This window comes from Kogia breviceps, chromosome 8 (assembly GCF_026419965.1).
Source record: "Kogia breviceps isolate mKogBre1 chromosome 8, mKogBre1 haplotype 1, whole genome shotgun sequence".
In the NCBI taxonomy this organism is placed as follows: Eukaryota; Metazoa; Chordata; class Mammalia; order Artiodactyla; family Physeteridae; genus Kogia; species Kogia breviceps.
The window spans coordinates 107,384,687-107,394,145 of NC_081317.1; positions in this window are offsets into that span (position 1 = coordinate 107,384,687).

Consider the following 9,459-nt stretch of genomic DNA (forward strand, 5'->3'; position numbering starts at 1 on the left):
ATTTTAGGCCAAAATTATAATCATCAATGGGCTTTGTAGGGTTAACCAAAGTAGAGACAACAAACTCAATTAGTAATATTGGGGATAACCTGACAGTAATTTCTAAATTAAAAAGCAAGATAGTAGCAACTAAAAACCATGATCTATCAAAACTATATGCTCATTTGCAAGGCATCTTTGTCCTAAATTGAAAGAATTCCAACTATATTTGTGCACATGTGCATTGGAAGAACTTCTTGATGTTGTGTTGCTTGACACTAGACTTCTTGGTACGATCATTCTCAATTATGGCTACTCATTAGAATCGCTAGGAATGTTTTTAAAATTATGACCTCAGCCCGATCAAAACAGAATCTCTGGCAATTCAGAGTTGGAATTGAGAGCTCTTTGCCTTTAAAAATGGAGAAGAGAAATTGTATTTTAAAAAAATTTGAGTCCTTTAAGGGAACTCTCCACCAACATGCCATCAATAGGATGACCCTAAAATGTCATATAAACTAGGGTTCTCCCGAACAAAGCAGGACATGTACTCATCCTAGCCATGAACCATATTTGAGGTTCAGCCTTCAAATGGATATGATCAAGAATAAGCCAAGGACAATTAGTTGTTGAACAATTAGTTGTTGAACAATTCTAAACTCCCTGCAAGAGTTCTTGGAAGTTCTATACCAAATAAATTTCCTGTCCCAGTAGTTTTGAAAGAACAGAGATGGGAGTTTGGAAATGAGTAGAAAACTAACAGCTATTTTGAAAACTTATTACCCAGATACTGGAGTAATATACTTGTATATTTTCTTTGTCTCTCCAAAGAAGTGGCTACCCAAACACCTGGTATCAAAGGCAAAGAGTGAGGAAGGGTAGAATGCCTTGAGGTCACTCTATCTTCAATTGTTATTCTGTATTTGTGATATTCCTTTTTTAAAAAAGCTTCTCGGTATTACCATTCTTCCTTGCCTCCTAATTTCTCTATGTTTTTTTCTTTTAAAAACCTAAGCCAGAATAAAATCGTCCCACATTAATGATGACAAGAATAGAAAATATGAGGAATAGGAGAATCAAAGAACTGCAGCTGTGGATACTAGAGAGAGCGCTGAGTCAGCCTATCTTGATTTAAATCACATAACCCAAACTGTCTAAGACACAGCACTCTAATCTAATACCCTGTTTTGTGGGGAACTGTAAGAAACAAAGAAAATAAAGGATTGGGAAGATCCTTAAAGATGTACTTGGTCCATGGTTAACTTGCTAACTTGTGGTACTGTGTGTGTTATCTGAGATGGAATTATTAGACATCAATGATTTCATGATCATGCAGTAGTCCAACAATGCAGAGGAAAGCTAAGCACTAAAGTATTATCAAAAGCAATATTTCTATAAGAGGATATGCATAGTGTTACTTTCTCTATATTTAGATTTATTTCTATCATCTTACTTTGGCTTTCTATTAACCATTATTTTTGTTAGCTGTATCTTTTCTCATTTTCTTCCTTCTAGTTGATTAATCCACTTTTTCCCCCCACCAGGTTTGAAAGTTAGACATTCTATTTCTATTCTTTTACTGGTTATTTAATTTTTTCCCTTTCTACCTCATTTTAATCAATATCTTTACCTTTCTCAAGAGCATGAGGATTTTAGAATACTTTAGTTTCAATTCTCCACCCCACCCCATCCCATCATTCTACAGAGTACTGTGAAATATTTTATTAATATGGTTTTATAGCTCCACATTATTTACTGTCATCTCTATGCTAATTATCACTATTATTGTCCTAGAGTCTATGATATTTTCAGTTTACTCATAGGTTTACTATTTCTTTGTTCTGCGTTCCTGAATCTTCTTTCATTTAGTTTCACTACTATGGTTAAGTGATCGTATAATTGTTCAGATGGAAATTCGACAGAATTATAATTCTTAGGGTACTATTTATAAATACAGTTTATTTTATAGTAAATTTCATAAGTAAATTGTTTCCTTTTCTTCAATTTCTAGATAGTATAAGGCTAGTATTTCACTTGTTGCCATTAATAAACAGCCATAGCATGAACTTGAATAAAGAGTTTTAACTAAGTTTCACAATTGGAGATTCTTGGAACACAATATTTATTTCTGTATACCAAGGGTTGAATTTACACTGTGTATAAGATTAATATGTTTAACTAAATAACTCTTGGTTTAAAAAATAATAGATTCACTGCACATGCAGACCCTTGGGGTTGGGGGCAAGGCAGTGTGACCCACGCGGTCAATTCGCAGGGCTAGTCTCTATCCAAGAGAAAGAATAAAGATTGTAAAACTGGCTACCAACCAGAGAAAGTTCAGAATGCAGGTCAGGAAACAGGTCTGGAATAATTCCTATACAGAAAAGAGGGGATTCTTCAGAAATATTTTATGGGGACCAGAAAAGGCTACGAAGGATGGGACAGAAGGTCAGCCCTTCATGGCTACTCCCTAACACAGGTAAGCCATTTAGGGCTGGGCCAGCCCTTTCTCATTGCTAAGGACCTCCATGGAATGCAGTGTCAAGTGCGAACTGGCATTTGAGAAAATTGCCCCAGACCCTCCACTCTCTACATCTCTTGTGTTCCTTTGCTTGGTATTATATCTCAGTTTCTGAATTCTTGACTCTATGACTCTAATCTTAATCCTTACCTTTGATGCCACTGAACTTGGTACTTCTCCTGACTCTCCTACATCTTCTTTTGCTCTCCCTCATGTTAAGCTAAACATACTTTTTGGACTTCAACAAGAAGATTGTTGTTGGTTCTTCCTGAGGAAGCCTGCTTTCTTCCAGCTGCTCAGTTCCCTACACAATGCCCTTAATTGAGACCAAACACCCATTATACCCTTTATTCTTTTCAAGGGTAGGTTGGCCCTTTGTAAAATAGAAGATCTTATAATGGCTACTGCTTGCATCATTTTTATCATATTGGTTAATTATTAGGTTTTCTTGATGGTAGGATACCACTGATTGTTGGACTACTATAATTTGATACCTTCTTTTTTTCATGGTGGAGAGAGCACTACACTTTGATTAATGGAAATATTTCAGTCTCAGACAACCAACCAACTGGATGAAAATTAGAATGACTAAAAACAAATTAGTCATCTAACTTAAGAGTTCTAAAAAGAATAATAAGATAAACCTAAGGAAACATAATGAAGAAAAAATTTTAAGTAGAAATTAATGCACATTTAAAAATGGAAAAATTCTAAAATCCAACAAATAAATCCAAGATCTGATTGTCTAGGAAATAAAGAAGAACAAAATATAAATCATTAGCACACCTAATAAAGAAACAATGTGAAAAAATAAACCCCAAATACACAAAATAAGAGAGTGTGGCAACCATAAAGATTGGATTGGAGAAATTTTAGAAAATCATCAGACAACTCTGTCACCTCCAGGCAAATACATTTGAGAAATGGAAAAAAACTGATGACTTTTGGGGGAAGTAATGTAAATTAATGAAACTATATATCTAAGCACACCAATTAAAGAGAAAAATAGAAAGAGGGTTTTTTTTAATTTTTATTTTTTTAATGTATTTATTTTTGGCTGCATTGGGTCTTCGTTGCTGCACGCGGGCTTTCTCTAGTTGTGGTGAGCGGGGGTTACTCTTCGTTGCTGTGCGCAGGCTTCTCACTGCGGTGGCTTCTCTTGTTGCAGAGCATGGGCTCTAGGTGCGCGAGCTTCAGTAGTTGTGGCACGCAGGCTTAGTTGCTCTGTAGCATGTGGGATCTTCCTGGACCAGGGCTCGAATGCGTGTCCCCTGCCTTGGCAGGCAGATTCTTAACCACTGCGCCACCAGAGAAGTCCTAGAAAGAGGTTTTTAAAAGCTACTGCCCATTCTGACAGGTGTGAGATGATATCTCATTGTAGTTTTGATTTGCATTTCTCTAATGATTAGTGATGTTGAGCATTCTTTCATGTGTTTGTTGGCAATCTGTATATCTTCTTTGGAGAAATGTCTATTTAGGTCTTCTGCCCATTTTTGGATTGGGTTGTTTGTTTTTTTGTTATTGAGCTGCATGAGTTGCTTATAAATTTTGGAGATTAATCCTTTGTCCGTTGCTTCATTTGCAACTATTTTCTCCCATTCTGAGGGTTGTCTTTTGGTCTTATTTATGGTATCCTTTGCTGTGCAAAAGCTTTTAACTTTCATTAGGTCCCATTTGTTTATTATTGTTTTTATTTCCATTTCTCTAGGAGGTGGATCAAAAAGGATCTTGCTGTGATTTACAATCCCACTACTGGGCATATACCCTGAGAAAACCATAATTCAAAAAGAGTCATGTACCAAAATGTTCATTGAAGCTCTATTTACAATAGCCAGGACATGGAAGCAACCTAAGTGTCCATCAACAGATGCATGGATAAAGAAGATGTGGCACATATATACAATGGAATATTACTCAGCCATAAAAAGAAACGAAACTGAGTTATTTGTAGTGAGGTGGATGGACCTAGAGTCTGTCATACAGAGTGAAGTAAGTCAGAAGGAGAAAAACAAATACCGTATGCTAACACATATATATGGAATCTAAGGGAAAAAATATCATGAAGAGACTAGGGGTAAGACGGGAATAAAACACAGACCTACTAGAGCATGGACTTGAGGATATGGAGAGGGGAAGGGTAAGCGGTGATGAAGTGAGAGAGTGGCATGGACACATATACACTACCAAATGTAAATTAGATAGCTAGTGGGTAGCAACCGCATAGCACAGGGAGATCAGCTAGGTGGTTTGTGACCACCTACAGGGGTGGGATAGGGAGGGTGGGAGGGAGGGAGACGCAAGAGAGAAGAGATATGGGAACATATGTATATGTATAACTGATTCACTTTGCTGTAAAGCAGAAACTAACACACCATTGTAAAGCAATTATACTCCAATAAAAAGGTTAAAAAAAAAAGAGCTACTGCCCAGAAGAGCACTAGTTCTAAGCAATTTTTCAAAGCACTTCTTTCAAACATTTAAAGAACAATTGAATACAATTAAATTGTATCCAAACATAAAAAAAAGACTGTCCTCTTCTTTTAAGAATTCAGCTTACCATTGATTTTAAACCCCAACAAGAATAATTCATAAAATAACACTAAGACTAAACAATAACTCTAAATGAAATATAAACCTACTGAACCCAACACTGTAGCACAGAGATTGGGGTCATGTATCTACAAACCAAGGAACACGAAAGATTGTTGGCAACCATGAAAACCCAGGAAGAGGCGAGAAAGGATTCTTTCCTAAAACCTTCAGAGCGAGCATAGCCCTGCTGATACCATTTTTGGACTTCCAGCCTCCAGAACTGTGAGAGAATAGATTTATGTCGTTTTAAGTCACCCAATTTGGTACTTTGTTGTGGCAGCCCTAGGAAAGTAATACAGGGAATTAATTCCCCTGTTCTTCCAGATTATACCCCAGGCTCTCCTTTTAAAAAAAAAAAAGAAAACTGGTATATAATTGACTTACAATATTAGACTAGTTTCAGGTGTACAACATAGTGATTCAATACTTTTATACGTTATAAAATAATCTCCACAATGAGCCTAGTTACCATTGGTCACCACACAAAGTTATTATAATATTATTGACTATGTATATTCCCTATGCTATACATACATCCTCAGATTTATACCTCTTCTTGTTCATCTCATCCTTGCATTTTTTGCCTCATTCCACTGCCTTTTTTTTTTACTGTTACATATAGAAATTTATTTTATTTAACAAACTTTTATAGAATCCTTGCTAAGTACCAGGCATTGTACTGAACTCCCTTCATTTTTACAGCACTGTTAAGTTCATAGCAAAATTAATCAGAAAGTACAGAGTTCCCATATACCCCCCTACCCCACATCTGCAAAGCCTCCTTAACTATCAACATTCACACCAAATGGTACATTTGTTAAAATCGAGGAAACTACAGTGGCACGTCTTTATCACACAGGATTTATAGTTTGCATTTTAGGCTTCATTCTTGAGGCAAATTCTATGCATTTTGACAAATAGCTAATGATGTGTATTCACCATTATTGTTTCATACAAAGTAGTTTCACTGCCTTAAATATCCTCTGTGCTCCACTGATTCATCCCTCCCCCCAACCCCCGCCAACCACTGATCTTTTTCCTGTCTCCAATCGTTTTGCCTTTTCCAGAGTGTCATATAGTTGGAATCATACAGTGTATAATCTTTTCAGACTGGCTTTTTTCACTTAGTTATATGCATTTAATGTTCTTCCACATCTTTTCACGGATCATTTCTTTTTTACCTCTGAATAATCTTCCATTGTATGGATGTACCATAGTTTCATTGCCCTGTTGCCTTTTTAAAGACATCCTATATCTTTTCATCACAGCTGGTGTCTTTTCCTATGACTCTACCCCTGCACCTTGTACATGGACCAGGTCGTGTAATGATTAGGAGCCCCGGTTGTCAATCTGAACTCTCTGCTCAGATCTGGGCTCCTCTGTCGGTTTCTCTGGCAAGCCATTTAACGTCTCTGTGCTTTAATACCCCAATCTCTAAAGTGGACAATAGCATTATCACTTTCCTCATAAGGATGGAAGAATTAAATGGAATACTACACGTAAAGTGCTTAGCATGACACATGTCAGATGTATCCCTGGTGGCCTGTTTTTAGGAAGCCAAAAATTGTTTGGTTGATTTTCTCCTGAATCCCAAATGATGTGATTTGAGAAGTATGCTCTTCTAAGATTTCTGGAAGTTGTTTCATGTGTCTGCCAAGTTACTCCATATAAACAGAGAATTTATGAAAACATGTATTGTCACCTAGCAACACTGCAATAATAGAGAACAGAACCAAGAACCTGTTTTGTTATTCAAAGTGTTAAATTCTATGTGAGTTCAGATAAAAATTCCATGTCTAGGCAATGCTAATAATAAAAATTAAATCACTGAGAAGGAAAGAGTTAATGAACCTAAATACATGCAACAATTTGCCAGACTTATATGGCACTTCGGAAACCAATTATGACCTATTTCTACATCTTGTAGACATGGTCCAGGTGTTCACATCAAATCAATATGAGAAAACGTCATTTAGGCCCATCGACACCTCCCCTTGGAGCTCTGATAACACCAACTTCAAGGAGACCAGCAACCTCCAATTTTTGCAGCTGAAATGTCTCCTCAAAATATGTCTGAGTGAGTGCATTTAATGACAGCTCTAGCAAATGAATAGCTTTAAAAATGTCTGTGAATGGCACGCCACTTCCAGACTGTGGATCAACCCAATTGAAACATCAGCTGTAAAACATCTGCTATGCACCTTGACAGGAAATGCAGAACTGAATAATAATTGTCTAATTTGTTGGATACGGTTATAAAAACAACTCTCTGGGGCTTCAGGATTCCGAAGAGCTAGTAATAAAACTGTCTGGCCTCTGGGAATTCAGTAACATATTATAGAGGTCTGGCAAGATTTAAGTATTAAAAAGCTCTTTCTGACTCTTTGGTGGCCATCTTGATCCTTTCTCGGAGAGCTTTGTTATTTAAACTGTATGTGAAGAAATAGAAAGAACACATCTAGATTTCTGAAAGGCAATTATCTCTTCACCCAGAAAAAAAAAATTCATCTGTGAATTTTGAGAAGCTTATTGAGAGCTGTGTTGATATTCGAAATGTTGAGACGGTAGAATCGAGTCAAAAACAATAAACTAATAAACAAATAGGACGTGGGGGGCTAGGACAGAGATATACATAAATAGTATATTTAAACTGAAAATGAATTTGCTAATTAGCAAGGCAATTGCTGTTTGGCAGGTTTAGTCTTATTTAAAGAACAGACCATGAGAGCATTGTTGGAGAAAAGTGTTAGTACATCTAGGGAACTGAGTCTTTGAATGTGCAGAGTTTAGTTTGTCGAACTTCAGTTATCAAAGAAAGACGTGATGGCTCCCTGGTAGTGGGACCCAAGCCACTTCAGAGGTAACTGTTGAAACCAAAGGAGAATTGCAGTTTTAATTTGAAATTAATTTTGAGTCTTTCTGTACAAGCCAAACATACATTGAGACGGAATGGTGATCATCTTCATGGTATAATTTTAAGCAACACAGGAAAGACCTTTATTCCAAAAATTCTCAAACACGGGGTACTGCCTGACATCCTTACTCCATCTTCATGGATTTTTCTACCAACTAGACATTCACTGAGGCTCCCACATGGTCTCCTTTCAAACATCATACTCTAGTTGAGAGCATGGATCAACTGTCTACTGGTCCTGAATGCATTACGGGGAACTAGTTCGTTTATATTAATACCTCCTAGTTCCAAGCTGAGGTAACCTGAGGGAGAGAGGGATTTCGTGAGAGCAAAATGGGGCAGAGGAGATAATTTTGGAGCTTGAAAAACATTAAAACAGGGCTAGTCTGGGCATACTTCCATAATGGGAACATTAGTCCACCCGATTAAAACATAAGGTGATGAGACACATTGTAGGGATGGGTGGAGAAAAACCTAAGAGAATTAGAAAGATGAATATGGCACTGAGACTGATGGATGGGCTTCAAAAATAAATGGCAACTATTAGCAGCAACATGGACCTAGTTATTGTCACACTGAGTGAAGGAAGTCAGACCGAGAAAGAGAAATATGCGGAATCTAAAAAGGAATGATACAAATGGACTTATTTACAAAACAGAAACTGAACTTATGGTTACCAGGAGCAAAGAGTGCAGGGAAAGGATAAATTGGGAGTTTGGGATTGACATGTACACACCGCTATATTTTAAATGGATAACCAATAAGGACCTACTGGATAGCACAGGGAACTCTGCTCAATAGTTTCTAACCACCTAAATGGGAAAAGAATTTGAAAAAGAATAAATACATGTATTTGTATAACTGAATCACTTTGCTGTACACCCTTTGTGTACTAAACTATCACAACATTGTTAATCAACTATACTCCAATATAAAATAAAAAGTTTTTTAAAAGTTAAAGGGAAACAGGTAAAATTATACGTCTTATTTAACACACTAGATCCAAAATGTTATAATTTCAACCTGTAATCAATATAAAAATTATTGAGACTTTTTATATCATACCAAGTCTTTGAAATGCAGTATGTGTTCATGTTTTTATGTTTTATTTAGTATAGTTGGCAAACAATAAACTGTAGTTGTGTAAAGTAAAAAAAAAAAAAAAGGCAACTACTAACAACTTTCTTTATGATCAGTTCTATAAATTTAGAGTATGAGATTTTAAAACCAGGCAGCAAAGGATGGTACAAATCTCTCAGGCAATTTCTTCCCCTAGTTTTAACCTTAATATTACAACATAGTGTTGTTTACTTAGGTGTCTGACATGAAATGCCATGATTAATGACTAATAGAGTTAAATGGGGTGCAGGTATCTTGATTTCTGAGGGTCTCTCCCTAACACTACACACTCCGTAAAAGTGAATAAGGTCCCTCCTCTAACCCTCTCTAGCAT